This window comes from Pseudorca crassidens, chromosome 11 (assembly GCF_039906515.1).
Source record: "Pseudorca crassidens isolate mPseCra1 chromosome 11, mPseCra1.hap1, whole genome shotgun sequence".
Lineage (NCBI taxonomy): Eukaryota > Metazoa > Chordata > Mammalia > Artiodactyla > Delphinidae > Pseudorca > Pseudorca crassidens.
Genome location: NC_090306.1, coordinates 78,518,269 through 78,538,641, shown reverse-complemented (window position 1 = coordinate 78,538,641; position 20,373 = coordinate 78,518,269). Strand labels below are relative to the sequence as shown.

General features: G+C 37.8%; 1 long non-coding RNA gene across 1 annotated transcript in view; it reads left to right on the top strand.

Moving 5' to 3' along the window:
- The window catches only part of LOC137202265 (uncharacterized), a 359,901-nt gene that overhangs the window by 143,137 nt on the left and 196,391 nt on the right, over positions 1-20,373 (top strand). Inside the window, exon 3 of the long non-coding RNA XR_010932520.1 lies at positions 9,212-9,267. This is a non-coding gene — a long non-coding RNA (uncharacterized lncRNA). The remainder of the gene's footprint in view (positions 1-9,211; positions 9,268-20,373) is intronic.

Genomic DNA, 20,373 nt, shown 5'->3' with positions numbered 1-20,373 from the left:
AAATCATTTTTTGGACCTTTTTTCATTTCCATTTCTACCTTGTATGCCTCAATTTGCTGGATTTAAGCACTGCTGCAGTTTATGAGAGAGAAGGAGCAAGAAAGAGAAGAACAGTCAATGGAAGACAAGAGAAGGAAAAAAGAGGATAAAAAGAAAAAAGAAGCCACTCAGAAGATGGGTTTTATCAATTAAGTCTGTCTTTACATCGCCAAGCAAATAGAATAAGTAACTGCCTTGGCTTGGATACCTGACATCTTAATAATGCTACTTGAGCTTTTTTTTTTTCCTCTTTTTGATTGGGGTTCTGTTTTACCTTGTTGATTCATTGTTGTTGATTCTTTTATATTTTTATTTTTCCTAATAAATCTTTTATTTTTCTAATTTTATTTTATACTTTGCTATTCTCTTTCCTTTTGGCCCTTCTTTTTCTTTTTTTCTGTTGTGGTTTTATTTTACCTTGTTGCAGTTGTTTCAATTATAGTTTTATTTTTACTAATATATTTATTATCTTTCTAATTTTATTTTGTTTTTTATTCTTTGATATTGTACTGCTCCTTTTTTTCTTTCTTTCTTCCTTTTTTTTTTTTTTTCCCCGCACCACGGAGCTTGCGGGATCTTGGTTCCCAGGACAGAGGTCCAAGTCTAAACCACTGAACTAACAGACAACCTCAGACTCCAGGGAATATCAGTGGGAGCGAGGCCTCCTGGAGGTCCTCATCTCAGCACCAAGACCCAGCTCTATCCAACAGCCTGCAAACTCCAGTGCTGGACGTCTCAGGCTAAACAACCGGTAAGACAGAAATACAGCACCACCCACCAAAAAAAACAAACAAACAAAAAATGAAATGAGAGAAAAATATGATACAGGTAAAGGAGCAATGTAAAAACCTACAAGAACAAATAAATGAAGATGAAATAGGCAACCTACCTGAAAAAGAATTCAGAGTAATAATAGTAAAGATGATCCAAAATCTCGGAAATAGAATGGAGAAAATACAAGAAACATTTAACAAGGATCTAGAAGAACTAAAGAGCAAACAAACAGTGATGAACAACACAATTACTGAAATTAAAAATACTCTAGAAGTAATCAATAACAGAATAACTGAGGCAGAAGAACGGATAAGTGAATTGGAAGATAAAATGGTGGAAATAACTGCCAGGGAGCAGAATAAAGAAAAAAGAATGAAAAGAATTGAAGACAATCTGACAGACCTCTAGAACAACATTAAACACACAAATACTCAAATTATAGGGCTCCCAGAAGAAGAAGAGAAAAACAACGGTCTGAGAAAATATTTGAAGAGATTATAGTCGAAAACTTCCCTAACATGGGAAAGGAAATAGTCACCCAAGTCCAGGAAGCATAGAGAGTCCCATACAGGAAAAACCCAAAGAGAAACATGCTGAGACACATATTAATCAAACTATCAAAACTTAAATACAAAGAAAAAATATTAAAAGCAGCAAGGGAAAAGCAAAAAATAACATACAAGGGAATCCCCATAAGGTAAACACCTGATTTTTCAGCAGTAACTCTGCAAGCCAGAAGGGAGTGGAAGGACATATTTAAAGTGATGAAAGGGAAAAAACTACAACCAAGATTACTCTACCCAGCAAGGATCTTATTCAGATTTGATGGAGAAATTAAAACCTTTACACATATGCACAACTTAAGAGCATTCAGCAACACCAAACCAGCTTTACAACAAATGCTAAAGGAACTTCTCTAGGCAGGAAATGCAAGAGAAGGAAAAGACCTACAAACCCAAAACAATTAAGAAAACGGTAATAGGAACATACATATTGATAACTACCTTAAATGTAAATGGATTAAATGCTCCAACCAAAAGACATAGACTGGCTGATTGGATCCAAAAACAAGACCCATACATATGCTGTCTACAAGAGACCCACTGCAGACCTAGGGACACACACAAACTGAAAGTGCAGGTATGGAAAAAGATATTCCATGCAAATGGAAATGAAAAGAAAGCTGGAGTAGCAATTCTTATATCAGACAAAATAGACTTTAAAATAAAGACTATTGCAAGAGGTGAAGAACACTACATAATGATCAAGGGATCAATCCAAGAAGAAGATATAAAAAGTGTAAATATTTATACACCCAACATAGGAGCACCTCAGTATATAAAGAAAATGCTAACAGCCATAAAAGGGGAAATCGAAAGTAACACAATCATAGTAGGGGACTTTAACACCTCAATTTCACCAATGTACAGGTCATACAAAATGAAAATACATAAGGAAACACAAGCTTTAAATGACACATTAAACAAGGTGGACTTAAATGATATTTATAGGACATTCCATCCAAAAACACTTTCTTCTCAAGTGCTCGTAGAATGTTCTCCAGGAGACCATATCTTGGGTCACAAATCCAGCCTTGGTAAATTTAAGAAAATTGAAATTGTATCAAGTATCTTTTTCAACCACAGTGCTATGAGACTAGATATCAATTACAGGGAAAAAAAAAACTGTAAAAAAAATACAAACACATAGATACTAAACAATATGCTACTAAATAACCAAGAGAACACTGAAGGGGATTCCCTGGTGGTGCAGTGGTTGAGAGTCCACCTGCCGATGCAGGGGACACGGGTTTGCACCCCGGTCCGGGAAGATCCCACATGCCGCGGAGCCGCTGGGCCCGTGAGCCATGGCCGCTGAGCCTGCGCATCCGGAGCCTGTGCTCCGCAATGGGAGAGGCCACAACAGTGAGAGGCCCGCGTACCGCAAAAAAAAAAAAAAAAAAAAAGAACACTGAAGAAATCAAAGAGGAAATCAAAAAATACCTAGAAACAAATGACAAAACACGACTACCCAAAACCTATGGGATACAGCAAAAGCAGTTTTAAGAGGGAATTTTATAGCAATACAATCCTACCTCAAGAAACAAGAAAAATCTCAAATAAACAACCTAACCTTACACCTAAAGCAATTAGAGAAAGAAGAACAAAAAAACACCAAAGTTAGCAGAAGGAAAGAAATACTAAAGATCAGATCAGAAATAAATGAAAAAGAAATGAAGGAAAAGATAACAAAGATCAATAAAAAAAGCTGGTTCTTAGAGAAGATAAACAAAATTGATAAACCATTAGCCAAACTCATCAAGAAAAAAAGGGAGAAGACTCAAATCAACAGAATTAGAAATGAAAAAAGGAGAAGTAATACACAGGATCAGGAGAGGTTACTACAAGTAACTATATGTCAATAAAATGGACAACCTGGAAGAAATGGACACATTCTTAGAAAAGCACAATCTTCCGAGACTGAACCAGGAAGAAGTAGAAAATATAAACACACCAATCACAAGCACTAAAGTTGAAACTGTGATTAGAAATGTTCCAATGAACAAAAGCCCAGGACCAGATGGCTTCACAGGTGAATTCTATCAAACATTTAGAGAAGAGCTAACACCTATCCTTCTCCAACTCTTCCAAAATATAGCAGAGGGAGAAACACTCCCACACTCATTCTACGAGGCCACCATCACCCTGACACCAAAAGTAGACAAAGATGTGACAATAAAAGGAAAACTACAGGCCAATATCTCTGATGAATATAGATGCAAAAATACTCAACAAAATACTAGCAAACAGAATCCAAGAACACATTAAAAGGATCATACACTATGATCAAGTGGGATTTATCCCAGGAATGCAAGGATTCTTCAATATATGCAAATCAATCAATGTGATACACCATGTTAACAAACTGAAGGATAAAAACCGTATGATCATCTCAGTAGATTCAGAAAAAGCTTCCAACAAAATTCAGCACCCATTTATGATAAAAACTCTGCAGAGAGTGGGCATAGAGGGAACATTCCTCACCATAATAAAGGCCATATATGACAAACCCACAGCCAGTATCATTCTCAGTGGTGAAAAACTGAAGCCATTTTCTCTAAGATCAGGAACAAGACGAGGTTGCCCACTCTCACCACTATTTTTCAGCATAGTTTTGGAAGTTTTAGCAATCAGAGAAGAAAATGAAATAAAAGGAATCCAAATCAGAAAAGAAGTAAAACTGTGACTGTTTGCAGATGACATGATACTATACATAGAGAATCCTAAAGATGCTACCAGAAAACTACTAGAGCTAATCAATGAATTTGGTAAAGTAGCAGGATACAAAATTAATGCACAGCAATCTCTGGCATTCCTATACACTAATGATGAAAAATCTGAAAGTGAAATTAAGAAAACACTCCCATTTACCATTAAAACAAAAAGAATAAAATATCTAGGAATAAACCTACCTAAGGAGACAAAAGACCTGTATGCAGAAAATTATAAGACACTGATGAAAGAAATTAAAGATGATACAGATAGATGGAGAGATATACCATGTTCTCATATTGGAGGACTCAACATTGTGAAAATGACTCTACTACCCAAAGCAATCTACAGATTTAATGCAATCCCTATCAAACTACCAATGGCATTTTTCACAGAACTGGAACAAAAAATTTCACAATGTATGGAAACACAAAAGATCCCAAACAGCCAAAGCAATATTGAGAAAGAAAAACGGAGCTGGAGGAATCAGGCTCCCAGACTTCAGACTATACTACAAAGCTACAGTAATCAAGACAGTATGACTGGCACAAAAGCAGAAATATAGATCAATGGAACAAGATTGAAAGCCCAGGGATAAACCCACGCACATATGGTCACCTTATCTTTGATAAAGGAGGCAAGAATATACAGTGGAGAAAAGACAGCCCTTTCAATAAGTGGTGCTGGGAAAACTGGACAGCTACATGTAAAAGAATGAAATTAGAACACTTTCTAACACCCTACACAAAAATAAACTCTAAATGGATTAAAGACCTAAATGTAAGGCCAGGCACTATAAAACACTTAGAGGAAAATGTAGGCAGAACACTCTATGACATAAATCACAGCAAGATCCTTTTTGACCCACCTTCTATAGAGATGGAAATAAAAGCAAAAATAAACAAATGGGTCCTAATGAAATTAAAAGCTTTTTGCACAGCAAAGGAAACCATAAACAAGACGAAAAGACAACCCTCAGAATGGGAGAAAATATTTGCATACGAAGAAACTGGCAAAGGATTCATCTCCAAAATATACAAGCAGCTCGTGAAGCTCAATACCACAAAAACGAACAACCCAATCCAAAAATGGGCAGAAGACCTAAATAGACATTTCTCCAAAGAAGATATACAGATTGCCAACAAACACATGAAAAGATGCTCAACATCACTAATCATTATAGAAATGCAAATCAAAACTACCATTAGGTATCACATCACACTGGTCAGAAAGACCATCATCAAAAAATCTATAAACACAAATGCTGGAGAGGGTGTGGAGAAAAGGGAACCCTCTTGCACTATTGGTGGGAATGTAAACTGATACAGCCACTATGGAGAACAGTATGGAGGTTCCTTAAAAAACTAAAAATAGAACTACCATACGACCCAGCAATCCCACTCCTTGGCATATACCCTGAGAAAACCATGATTCAAAAAGAGTCATGTACCACAGTGTTCATTGCAGCTCTATTTACAATAGCCAGGACATGGAAGCAACCTAAGTGTCCATTGACAGATGAATGGATAGAGAAGATGTGGCACATATATACAGTGGAATATTACTCGGCCATAAAAAGGAATGAACTTGAGTTATTTGTAGTGAGGTGTATGGACCTACAGTCTGTCATACAGATTGAAGTAAGTCAGAAAAAACAAATGCCGTATGCTAACACATATATATGGAATGTAAAAAAAAAATCGTTCTGATGAACCTAGTTGCAGGGCAGGAATAAAGACACAGATGTAGAGAATGGACTTGAGGACATGGGGAGGGAGAGGGGGAATGGTAAGCTGGGACGAAGTGAGAGAGTGACATGGACATATATACACTACCAAGTGCAAAATAGATAGCTAGTGGGAAAGAGCCACATAGCACAGGGAGATTCGCTCGGTGCTTTGTGACCACCTAGAGGGGTGGGATAGGGAGGGTGGGAGAGAGGCTCAAGAGGGAGGGGATATGAGGATATACAGGTGCATATAGGTGATTCACTTTGATATACAGCAGACACTAACACAACACTGTAAAGCAATTATACTCCAATAAAGATGGTAAAGAAAAAAAATAATGTGGAGGATCGCTAGAAATTGAGCATCATGGGAATGTGAGAGACTATGTAATTATGTGTTTTTCCCTCCCATTTCCTTCTCAGTATAATCTGGGGGTTATGTCAAGGAGATCTCTCTCAGGCTGAGCAATTCGTTTTTCATTTAGGGCTCTGTCAGGCTCTAGTCTTCCCTGCTATGCTTCACTGTTTAATAACATTTGTCTGATTTCTCTTTCACTCAAAACATCCCAAGCTACAACAAGCTGGCTCCTCCATCCTCCCATACGCAGAGCAGGTATTCACTCCCAGGTGTGGGAACTTACATACTCTCTGTTCATCTAAGAAGGGATGTGACATACTCTCTGTAATTCATTTCATTAAGGCTTCCTTGCACCTGCCACTCTTTGCAAATCTCACAGAAACGTATGATTTTATTTTGTCTAAATATTTCTTACTATTACCATAGGTGTAAAGGTCTTTTGTGTCTGTGTAGGATTACCTGGAAACAGAACTCTGTTACAGTTTATTGATAAGTGATGGATGAAGATTTACAGCTCACTTATCTATAGTTGAGCTTGAAGCTATTTAGTGTTGATATTATTTATTAAAATGTTGTACTCAGGCAAAATGAAGAGGCTGAAGTCAAGAGGTTTGCTTGTTTCAAAACATTTCCCTTTGGTATGATGCTTCCTGTTGCTCCTTCCCACTAGTAACTGGTGTTGAAGGGGAAGATCATTCAGTGCTGTCTGAGTAACCTTTAAACTTACATATTTTTTGCTTGCCTATTATTATCCCTCCCCAGAATGCACTCTTCCTCTTTTTCTGCCACAGTGAACTTCTCCAAAACCCAATTCATGCATATTCTCCTTTGAGAATCCTTTCCAAAATGTTTAAAGCTTTTTCTTAAACTTTGTCTGCAAAGGACCAGAAAATACTAGATTTTTTAGGACAGTCTCTGTCATCACTATTCAACTCAGCTAGTGTAGCAAGAAAGCTGCAGGTTACAAGGCCTTATTGGTCATTCTTGCTTTCTTGGAGGTTCCAAGGTCACTACACTACAGATAAGATGTAAATGAATGAGCATGGCTATGTTCCCCTAAAATTTAATTTAACAAAACAGCCAGATTGTAGTTTGCCGACACTTCTCTTAAAGAATTAGTAGGCCTACATAATTGGGCTTGTCAAATCGTAAGGTGGTTGATTATTCATTTGGACTACTTTGAACACAGTTAACATAGGATGTACTTTGTTACCAGCATGTATGTTGGGCACACAATAATTATTTGCAGTATAAATGAAAGAAAAGAAGAAATGGAGGAAAATATGAGATGACCGTGGAAATGGAGAGACAGAAGCAAGTGAAAAAACAACTGTCTTTGATAAACAGTGCTAGTCGCTGTAACAGATAAACCCCCAGTTCTAAACTTAGAACTTAAACCTCAGTTCTAAGTTTCTTACCACAACAAAGTTTTATTTCTTCCTTACATCATAGGTCAGTGTGCAATGGCAGGGTCAGGTGGAGTAGACCTTGTTCTACACAGTCATTCAGGGGCACGGGCGCAAGTCCTTCCATCTAAAGGCTCCACAACCTGCCCTAGGTCCTCAGAGTGCTCTCTATTCAGCCAGGAAAAGAGAGCAAGAGTCATGCGTAGAAGGTTCTAATGGCCCAGGACTGGAAATGGCACCCATCACTTTTGCACATGTTTTGTTGTCAAGATCTCAGGCATAGGTTCCACCCTATGGTGAAAAAAAGAGGCTGAAAAATATATTCTAACTCTGCGCCTAGTGAGAAGAGGGGGTTATGGCACTAGCAGTAAGCAATCTAGTTTGGGTTACACTGAAAGAAGGCAGTGAGAGGATAAAACAGTTTAGATGAGAAAGCAATCAAAAGACACTTCCCAGAGGGAGGGAGCAGCATTTCCAACAATAGCATACAGGTTAATTTTCTCAGTAGACACTTGCAGCCCTTGTAAGTGCTGTCATTTGCAAATATATAAACTGTCTGAGATAAATAAAATTGTGTGTCTGGGAAAAAAAATACACAAAACTATGATTGGCCACACTTCAAGATACAGTGAAACAATGTGGCAGATGTGTGGGAAGGCACCTGCCCTCTGTCTGGGGGAGGTTACAGGCATTAAGTTTGGTTATTGTAAAGCCCAAGGTACAATTATCAATCTCTGAAAACAATTTTATACTAATTGAATCTTAATTACATTGAGTCTCTTTCTCAGTAGCTGCAATTATGTCCTTTAGAGTAATCCCACGGGACGTTTCTCAGAGTTATTCAGAATGTTTTCTTATCAGAGTTGGGAAATAGTGATAGAAATGGGAAGGTAGAGATCTTGTATATAAAGAATGAAAGAAAGATATTGATCATGTATAGTGTGTGGTTATTATAAGATTATTATTCTCATTATTTTAGTTTATTTATTGCAGTTGAATTGCTTATGGAGTTGAAATACCAGTAATTATACGTGCCTAGGGGAGATTAATCCATGAGAACTTTTTTTAAATGAAGGAATTACAGGGAAGCTGTTTTCCCGGTGATGCAAAAAAGGATTGTGGGTCCCTTCCAAAATTCTACTTCCTTTACAAATCTGGTTTTAAAGTGGGCTTTCCAAGAGAGTAGATAATTTGGAGTTGCTGCAAATTACTTCCTGGGCCTGAATTTCTGTTGTCCATGTAGTGATTTGCAGACAAATGAAAAATATCTGGAATTAGATTCAGGCTCTTGAGCTGAGGCAGCTTGGAGAAGGCCGCTAAGGGGGTTGGAAGGAAGCCTCTGCCCTTTCATTTACAAAAGGATAAGGCTTCTTCACTGAAGCCTTGGTTCCTTAAATAGGCCCTGCACTCCGTCCATGACAGCTCACGAAGTATCTAGCACTGGTCTCCCTCGCAGTCTCCAGCAAGGTCGCCAGCTTTTCACAATTGCTGTCATAACTGTGGCTCCCTTGGCAGGATGTTCAATCCTTCTCACTGCCATAGAGCATGGATATATTTAGCTCAGTAACCATGCTTAGAAATTGGGCAGAATGGGTTGCATTGACTCTGATTTCTGTCCTGTCTTTTCTCTTAGGATGTGAGTTGTCTTGGTTGACACTGAAGAATGAATAGAATGAAGGTGCAGTGGGGGTGAGTGAAGGCTATAAATTTGTTTTCATGATTGTTAAATTCTCATTTTATATATTCAAGGAATTGGCATGTGTGTTGAAAAACGTAAAATTTACTGTTACAAAAAATTAAAATGACATATTTCTGTGTACTATCAACCAATGATTGTGCTAACCAAAGAAAGGAAACATCACCATTAAATAGATAGTTGAGATTTGATTTCACTTTGGAAAGTGGAAATCCATGAGAAGAATTCTAAGGGAAGTGTGAGCTATATTAATGGGGCACTTGGAAACACAGTACGCTCTCAGTAGATGATAGTTATTAATAATAATTTTAGTTAATATCAACTGAGTGCTCATCAGGTTTCAAGAACTGTTCTAATAACTCTATAATATAGGCAGTATTATACCCATTTTATAGATGAGAAAACTGAGGCACAGATAATTTATAGATCTTGTCTAGGTTCACAAAGGAAGCTCAGAGTCAGAATTCAATCCCAGCTACTTAACTCCAGAGCGTCTTCTGATAACCTTTCCTACATTCTATTGCCCACCAACCTGGCATGTGGGTCTACTTTCCTATGCCCCTTTTCTTTTTTCTAGGTTTTCAGTGTGGAGTTCTAAGAGAAAGAGGGAACCGTCCTTTCTTAGGTGTTGCTCACAGCTTTTCCATTCCCATTCAGACAGCAGCCCTAGCTCCAGGTGGAAAGGGCAACCTACTCACTGAGGAGATTCTGATGTCTGTAACCCATGCTGAGCCAGGGTATCTGGAGGAGGTAAAGAGGATGTAGGCTAGTGGAGAAAGGGGGAATTAAAGGCCTTCTCTCCTCTCCAAATGCCCCAAAAGTCTCTAGCGCAGATTAGTTGGAATTGCTGTCTTGGAGCAGGTTGAAGAAACTTTTTTACTAAGAATAATTAAACCACAAATAACCTTCCTGCATCCCCAGCCACACATATTCACGCACACATATATGCAGAGTACGCATTTGAATTTTTATATTTCAAGCATTAATCAACTAAGATCTGTTGGCATTGTGGCTGCATTGAGCAGATGAAAATCATTACAGCTTAAATGTTTCTGCTCTTTCTACACAAAGAATAAAAGAAGTAATAGTCTAAGATGTGTAGCAGAACATTTTTCAGCTTTGGCTTCAAACCACCTTATAGAAAAAACTTAGAGGTATACTTGTACAAGCATAAACTATATGACGTTGGTTATTCAGATGAAAAAGACTGATTTTTAAGAAGTGTGCCAGAGTGTGTTCATATTGATGAAAGCAATCTCTTCCTGTAGTAAAGATTGGAAGGCCATGTGCTTATCCCGATGTTCTTGCCATGGCTAATCAAATTTTCTTTAAATATTTTAAAGAACCTGATTAATATTCTTTCCAAGTGATCTTGGTTGGTAACAGATGGTTGCCCTTTGAAGACAAATTTCATTTTTTTTAATTTCATTTTTTTTAATAGTAGGAAATAATCAGGAGCTGAGTCTGTAGAAAAACATCAGTGGTTAAAAAAAAAGGCAATAGGCTTTTGGTGAAACACAGGGTATGACTATAATAATAAGATTAAATTTAATTGTGTAAATTCATTGCTATGAAGGCAATTTCCAAAAAAGTAAGTACTACATCAAGAAAATTGCATAGATGTAAAGCAGTGTTGAGTTTGTGTTCTCTTGATCTAACAGGTGGCTACTTGATCTAACAGTAATTCTTTGTATGTTTGAATTCTCTTGAGTGTTTATAAGACTCAGTTTCAAATTTTATAGTGACATGATATGTATATTTAAGCAATAGCTCTTAATTTATATTCAGATTTAATAATAGGGAAAATTACATTTAACATTGTCTGATAAGAAGAAAAGTCAAATTAGGTCAGCACTTCTGGTTTAGAGATAATTTTGCAATAAAACCATGTCTTTCTTTTGTGTACCTTACGATAATCCTTTAAGGAGTACACAGAATGGGTAAGAGTAATGCAAAGTTAGCCCGAGCAGAAAATAATTTATGGAGTTCTCTTGGTAGCTTGATATGTGAGTAGCAAGTTCTTTTTCCTATAGCACAGGGGGAAAAATGAGCATACTTTAAGCTTTTCTAATAAAACTTTGTTTTTGTTATTGCTACTAGATTTAAAATTTCCAAGAGATATCCTACAGTTTTGAATTTTAATTCTAGTTTAAAAATTCACATTTTGGGCTTCCCTGGTGGCGCAGTTGTTGAGTCTGCCTGCCGATGCAGGGGAGACGGGTTCGTGCCCTGGTCTGGGAAGATCCCACAGGCCGTGGAGCGGGAAATGAGAATACACTGGGAAATGAGAATACACTTTGGCATACTTCAAAGAAAGTATCAAAACCCCTCGAATTTCAAGCGGTTTTTAGAGAGCTTTTCAAGCTTTAGAGGTTTAGGGTTAAGCAAGTTCTTTTATTAATGTTTTAGAATTATGAACGCTTAGAAATAAATGTATATTTAATCTTTTTCTTTCAGTAGGGATATAGCTATCATTCTGTATGTCTATGCCTATTTATTTATTTATTATTTTAATTTTATTGGAGTATAGTTGATTTACAAAATTGTGTTAGTTTCAGGTGTAAAGCAAAGTGATTCAGTTATATGTATACATATATTCATTCTTTTTAAGATTCTTTTCTCATATAGGTTATCACAGAATACTGAGTAGAGTTCCCTGTGCTATACTGTAGGTCCTTGTTGGTTGTCTTATCTTACATATAGTAGTGTATGTATGTTCATCCCAAGCTCCTGATTTACCCACCTCCCCCCACATTTCCCCTTTGGTAACCATTAGTTTGTTTTTGATATCTGTAAGTCTCTTTCTGTTTTGTAAATACGTTCATTTGTATCATTTTTTAAAAATTAGGTTCCACATATAAGTGATATCATATGATATTTGTCTTTCTCTGTCTGACTTACTTCACTGAGTATGATACTAGATCCATCCATGTTGCTGCAAATGGTAATATTTCATTCTTTTTTTTTTAACATCTTTATTGGAGTATAATTGCTTTACAATGGTGTGTTAGTTTCTGCCTTATAACAAAGTGAATCAGCTATATTCATTCTTTTTTATGGCTGAGTAATATTCCATTGTATATATGTACCACATCTTCTTTATCCATTCCTGTGTTGGTGGACATTTAGGTTGCTTCCATGTCCTGGCTATTGTAAATAGTGCTGCAATGAACATTGGGGTGCATGTGTCTTTTCAGATTATGGTTTTCTCTGGATATATGCCCAGGAGTGGAATTGCAAGATCATATGGTAGTTCTACTTCTAGTTTTTTAAGGAATCTCCATACTGTTTCCCATAGTGGTTGAACCAATTTACATTACCACCAACAGTGTAGGAGGGTTCCCTTTTCTCCAACTCTCTCCAGCATTTATTGTTTGTAGGCTTTTTGATGATGGCCATTCTGACCAGTGTGAGGTGATACCTCATTGTAGTTTTTGATTTGCATTTCTCTAATAATTAGTGACGTTGAACATCTTTTCATGTGATTTTTGGCCATCTGTATATCTTCTTTGGATGTCTACATCTATTTATATCTATCATCTTTGCATCTTCCAAAGATGGCCATGAGTTGATTTGAGGAAAGGACAAGGAAGAAAGACAGAGAAGGGAAAAGGAGCAGGAATGGGAAGAAGAGGAGAGGAGGAGGAGGAAGGAATGTTAAGCAAGAACTTAGCCAATTTTTATAAACTAATTTTGTCTTGAAAACGTTTCTTTTTATTTCTCTATGAGATATTACTATTAAAAATGATATCATGATGAGCTCTGACTCCTATTTTTCTCGTGTAAATCAGCAGATTTGTTTTCATCAATTTTCCTTCCCAGGAAAGGAAATCCTCATCTAGTTGTCATGAATCTACTGTTAGGGTTCCTCTCTATATAAAGTGGAATCCTCCTGGACTTTCAGTAGAAAGCTACAAGGCAAGCTTTCAAATCAGTGAATTCAGAGGTTAGTCCATTGGCTCCAATGGTTGAGAATTCCACTTTTTCTCTCACGACTGCATTTGTACCTTCCTAAAGCTGTGCATTTGGATAAAAATGGTAGATGATCCATCCAGATAAGAATGATCATTCTTTCATTAGGTGTAGAGCTCTAAATTTGAGTTGAATTATATATAGTTTTTGTGAAGGAAAGTGTATCAGTCATCTTTTACTGGTTAATGCTGCAGTAACAAACAACCCTCAAATTTTAGTGTCTTACAGGAATAAAGCTAATGTGTTGGTCATGTTACATGTTGGCTGGAGGTCAGTCGTGGCTCTGTTCCTTATACTCACCACCTTGAAATCCAGGTTGATAGAGCCTCATTTGAGGACATGATGGGCTTTGTGTCAGAGGGAAAGAAGAGAGGCGGTGGAACCTCACAACAGCTCTCAAAGCTTCTGCATATGTCACTTCCACCGCTGTGTCATTTGCCAAAGGAAATCACGTAACCGAGTCTTACAGGAATGTAAAATCCTCCCACATGGAGACACAGTGACTATTTTGAAAAACAATAAAATCTACCAGAGAGAGTATGAGACACAACTGTTTAAAGTCTTTTTCTCCATATGATCCAGCAATCCCACTCCTGGGCATATATCCAGAGAAAACTCTAATTTGAAAACATACATGCACCCCAGTGTTCATTGCAGCACTATTTACAATAGCCAAGACATGGAAACAACCTAAATGTCCATCAACAGATGAATGGATAAAGAAGATGTGGTGTAGATATACAGTGGAATATTACTCAGCCATAAAAAGAATAAAATAATGCCGTTTGCAGCAACATGTATGGACCTAGAGATTATATACTAAATGAAGTAAGTCAGATAGAGAAAGACAAATATTATATATCACTTATATGGGGAATCTAAAAAATGATACAAATGAACTTATTTACAAAACAGAAACAGACTCACAGGCATAGAAAACAAACTTATGGGGCTTCCCTGGTGGCGCAGTGGTTGAGAGTTCACCTGCTGATGCAGGGGACACAGGTTCGTGCCCCGGTCCGGGAAGATCCCACATGCCGTGGAGCGGCTGGGCCTGTGAGCCATGGCCACTGAGCTAGCGCGTCCGGAGCCTGTGGTCTGCAACAGGAGAGGCCACAACAGTGAGAGGCCCGCATACCACAAAAAAAAAAAAAAAAAAAAAAAAAACTTATGGTTATCAAAGGGGAAAGTGGGATAGGGGCAGAGGGGAAGGTCCTACTGTCTAGCACAGGGAACTATTTTCAACATCTTGTAATAAACTATAATGGAAAGGAATCTGAAAAGAATATATATACATATACATACATATATATGTATATAACTGAATCACTTTTCTGTACACCAGAAACTAACACATTGTAAATCAACTATACTTCAATTAAAATATATATATATATATATATATAGTAAAATAATGTCTTGTTCTCTGCTGGGGAACTAAAATGCCAGCCTAATCTTTGCCTTTCAGCCTTTCTCATAACTTATAGCTTTATCCTTGTGACAGCAACACAGAAAAGCTGGGGAGCAAGATTTGTGGGGAAAATCTTTCGTTGGCACTCAGGCAATCAAATATATTTCAATTAAAGAAGTGTCATAAAGAGGCCTTCAAACTATACCCAAAGGACCATCTCCCCCAGGAAGCCTTCCTGGATTAATCCAATAGTCTCTTACTTACCAGTTCCTTGTATGATAGTCCTCTTCCATGAGCCCTTCTCTTTGTGGTAAATATAAAATAATGATAGACATATGTTTTACTGCTTGTTTCTCCTATTGGATTAGACATCATCTAAGAGAAGAGGTTGCTATGCCACACAGTAAAGTCATTGCCTAACTGTGAAGTTCCTTAAAATTATACCATTTGCTGACTTGGTTATTCTATTCACTTCTCAGAATGAGAAAATAATTTGGTTTCAAGACCTTTATCACTTAGCTTTTTCTTTCTCAAGATATAGAGTAAAACATAGGCAACATTCTTCATTCATTCATTCATCCATCCTCATTCATCTAATATTCAACAAATGTTGAATTCCCGTTACAGTCCGTGTGCTAAGCCAGGTGCTGAGTTGTGGCACCAGGTGCTCAGTTTCTTCCCTCATGGACCTTACCTTTTAGTGGGAGTGACCCATACAAATCAAATAATCACACATAGTTATAAACCATGATGCTTACTAAGAGGAAAGCTTACAGGGTACTCTAAGAACATATAGGAGACCTGACTTACTTTATGTCTCTGTGAAGGCATCTCTGAAGAAATGACAGCTGAGCTGAGATCTGAAGGAAGAGTAGCAGTTAACTATATAAAGAATGAAGCCTAGAGACTGTCATACAGAGTGAAGTGGGTCAGAGAGACAAAAGCAAATACCGTATGCTAACACATATATGTAGAATTAAAAAAAAAAAAGGTCATGAGGAATCTAGGGGCAGGACGGGAATAAAGATGCAGACCTACTAGAGAATGGTCTTGAGGATACGGGGAGGGGGAAGGGTAAGCTGGGACAAAGTGAGAGTGGCATGGACATATATATACTACCAAACGTAAAGTTGGAGGGGGTACAAAAAAACAAAGCAGCAAACAATGTGAGAATCAGGTAGGGAAGGTTTATTCAGGGCATGTGTGCCATGTTAAGGGTTTAGGTCTTTATCCACTGAAAGGTCTTTAAGAGGGAGTGACGTGAAATTAGAATTTTTAGATGTCACTATGGTTGTCATGTAGAATGGATTGGAGAGTGGCAAACGGATGGCAGGATATCACCATAAAGTCTTTTGCAGTAGTAGAGATAAGAATTTCTGCTCAGTGCAAAACTGGCATCTAAAAGTTGGATGACACACTGCTGATATTCTGAATCTCTTAGTTCTAGCATTGAAATTTAAAAACTCGATCTAGCAGGAAAAAAATCTAAGTTGGCTCATGGTTCATAATTTACATTACTATTCAAAATATAACCCAAGCCAAATAATCTCAACTACACCAAGAGTATAGATCTATGACCCTCTAATAATTTCAGTGATGGGCTTCAGGGAATCCATGAAGCTCCCGAAATTCCGTGAAAATTGTGTGTGCTTATTATGCTTATATGTTATTCTAGGGAGAGAGTCCATACATTTTATAAAATTCATGACCCCCCAAGCAGTTGAAAACCACTGTTTTACATTATCACTTGACCAACCCATAGTTACTCTGTCACCAGAATGCAGGCCTGGGTCACATGTCTCGAATTAATGAAAAATGGTTAGCTGACTAGGAAAGGTTTGAGCTCTTTTTTAGTGCAGAGTGGTTGCTTTGAAGTGGCTCCCCGGCTAGAGACTATTTCTTAGTTCCCTGGCATCATTGGAAGGGGTAAGGGGATGTGTCTACTTCTCACCAATAGAATGTATGTAGACATTTTGATTGTCATTTGTGCCTAAAGTTGAGTATATATCTGATAGGCCTTTTCCATAATTGTCTCACCTTCTCTGGTGACCCTGGAGACCATGTTTTGAAACTGGCAGCATAACAGGATGAAAGAATACTTGATTACTAAGTCACGGAGGCAGCCAGGAGAGCTGTCCAACTATGAACACCTGCATTGGATTTTGGTGATTAAGAAGTAAATTTTATTATCTTAAGCAATTGAGATTTAGGGTTATTTGTTACAGCAGTTAATTTACCCTGGCATACAAAAGCAACGTCTCATGTAGGAAGATATGGAAAAATGGGTATGTTGGCTGGGAAAAAGTCCTTTTTGGATTTCTTCCTGGAACCAAGAAATAATGCTGCCTTGCAGCCCTTAGTGTCGTTTTGCAATGTGTAAGTTACTCTGAGCCCAAATTTCTTACAAAGCCAATCCTTGACTGCATGAGAGGATGATTACCATAGATAGTTAATGTAGATGGCTTTTCACTACATGAGACGCAGAGACAACTGTTTTTGAAAAAAGATGTTTTTGCTTACAGTTCCCAGGAAGAAGAGACATACCAAGACATGCAAGACCACATGTAGAAGCACCAGGGTTGGTCAGGAGGCAGAAGGAGTGAGGGGAAGGCATGGCAACAACTTTTATTTTGGTTTTCTTGGGAAAGAACAGCCAAGCTGGGTAAGCAGCTGAGCAGGCTTAGGATGGAATAGTTTGAATAATTTTGGCAGGCTCTGGGCTATGGGAGTGATCTCTAGTTGTCCAGTACCCGGCTTTGGGGTGACTGAGGGCAGCCAGATAGTGTCCCAGACTGCAGGTGTCTGATAAAAGGAGGTGGGTGGGAGTCCATAGGATGGACTTAGAGTGGGTTGTTTGCATATAAAAGGTATGTTTACAAGCATACTTTGGATGGCTTAGGATGGATTGGATTTAGGATGGGTTGGTTTGCATATAAAAGGTATGCTTACAAGCAAATTGTTTAATATCTCTAGGAATTAGCTAATCTTGGGATGGGCAGTTCCTCCTCAGTTCACAAAGCCCCCAGATGTCAAATTATCATGAAATATAGAAAATTAAAAAATCATGATTAATACATAATGTACCAGACATATTTTTTAAAATGTCACCAGGTCTATGTAAATCAAATTAACTTAATAATTACAGGGACACAGATTTACTAGCATTCGGTAGACATGGTTAGTATCTCATTACTCCAGACCATGGAAGTCATTTTGACCACTGCACATTTCTACCAAAATTATTCACTTAAATATATAATCCAGTTGTTCAAAATTAAAATAAAGTCATAGGTACTTTAAAATTATTCAAAGGTGGTTCTTACAGAATTGTCTAAGGACTTCAGAGTTCAAATTAGAGTTTATATTGAAACGTGAACTCAAAAAGTAGGTAGAGTCTACAATGATTCTGGAAGGGAAATGCAGTCCCCCTTAACAGATACCTCTAGTTCCCAACCTACCCCTGCCCCTGCAGGAACAGTGTTCTAGGATATAGTCCAATACCTAAAACTTTTCACGGGCTCCCCATTGCTTATTACCAACATTTTCAAACTTTAGTCATTTATAGGCCACCTTCTCAAGTTTTTGCTGTATCTGTATTAATGCTATCTTTTGTATTTTCTCAATTTTTACTATAGATCAGCTCACTGTGGTACTATCTATGTTTACTTCATCTTAAGCAGTTTTTGTATCCATATAATTTTGGATTTGAGGTGCTATGTACATATTTTTCTAATCTGTATAAAAATAAATACAAAACTACTAAAAATCTTAAAATTTTTTTCAAGTATAGTTAATTTACAAAGTTGTGTTAGTTTTCAGGTATACAGCAAAGTGATTCAGTTATACATACATATGTGGTTTTTTTCAGATTTTTTCCCTTATAGGTTATTACCAAAATATTGAGTATAATTTCCTGTGCTACATGGTTTGTCCTTGTTGGTTATCTATTTTGTATGTGGTAGTATGTATATGTTATTCTCAAACTCCTATTTTATCCCTCCCCCCTACCCCTTTCCCCTTTGGTTCCCATAAGTTTGTTTACTATGTCTGTGCGTCTATTTCTGTTTTCTATATAAGTTCATTTGTATCATTTTTTTTTAGATTCCACATATAACCGATATCATATGATATTTGTCTTTGTCTGGCTTATTTCACTTAGTATGATAATCTCTAGGTCCATTCATGTTGCTGCAAATGGCATTATTTCATTCTTTTTTATGGCTGAGTAATATTCATTGTATAAATATACCACATATTCTTTATCCATTCATCTGTTGTTGGACATTTAGGTTGCTTCCAAGTCTTGGCTATTGTAAATAGTGCTGCAATGAACATTGGGGTGAATGTATCTTTTTGAATTATGGTTTTCTCCGGATATATGCCCAGGAGCAGGATCATATGGTAGCTCTATTTTTAGTTTTTTTTAAGGAACTTCCTAAAAATCTTTAAAATATTGTTTGTAAACCATGAATCAACACATTGATAACTGCCAGTGGTGCCCATGCCACCCTATGGGAAATCCCAGCTGGGAGGATGATGTTCAGTCCCCTGAGGGTACCTCCTCATCATGGAGGCCCTGACTGCCTCTTCTCTACCATCCTCTTCAATCGTCTGGACATCAGTCATGATGACTGACCTTAACTCCCTCACAATGATACGCTTTGTCTTGCTTCCATACCTGCCTGAACAGGTTCTGTGCCTTTAACACTGCCCTCCCTCACTCCAGACATGCCCTTAGGCTGCCTCTAAAAATCCCCTATAGCTCTGTGCTGCTCTCCAGGCTCTCCCTCCTACCCCAGCCCCAAACCTGTGCTTCCTCCAGTTCCCACTTTGCTGTTGCTGGTTTTTGCCTTCCTACTTGGTCCCGTTAGGATTGTGAATGGGTATTATTTTCCACTGGGTTTAATCATGCCTTTATTCCTGAATACTGCCTTTGGGGGCTCCTTGGTTTCAAACTCTGAACTCCATGGGTCAGTCCTATCCCATTTCACTCCGTTTTTCATCCTCAGTTCCTAGAACCCAAATCAGAGTACACTTTTGCAGACTTCCCACCTTACCCGTGGAGAAAACAAGGGTTTTCCATGGCTATTCCCTCTGTTTGGACTGCTCTTCCTCTCCTTGGTCTTCTGGTATGCTCCTAGTTAGCTCAGAAAACTCAGTTCCAGTATCACTACTTCCTGGGTGCCCTCCTTGCCCTCCGTGTTCTAGAACTTACTGTAATTATTGGTCTGGATATCTTGTCTCTCCTGCTTATTTGAGGACATATAAGTCAGGGAATATATTTTAGTTATCTTTGTTTCCCCAGAAGTTAACACAAGGCACAGTACCTAGACAGTGCTTAAATGATGTTTATTGAGTGCATGAATAAATTAATAAGCTGGAAATATTAATTAATATGTACTTTGTAATAGAGTTTTGAGATTCCTGAATATGATACAAGAATGGGAAGAGAAGTATTCCTACAATAGAATCATGTGAGGAGGGATTGTCATTGAGCTCCCCCCATCCCCCATTCCCTACTCCTACCCTGACTCCTGGACACAGGAGACCCACGGGATAGCGAGAACTTTTACTTACAGTATGGGGCAGGAAGTGGCCTGTGACCCAGGGGTGAAATGTCACGTTCACACCTAATCCCCAGAAATCCACGAAACTAAGTCCTGTGAAGAATTTTGTTAGGGCTAAATACTAGGAAAAGCAATGGATATTTACTCAG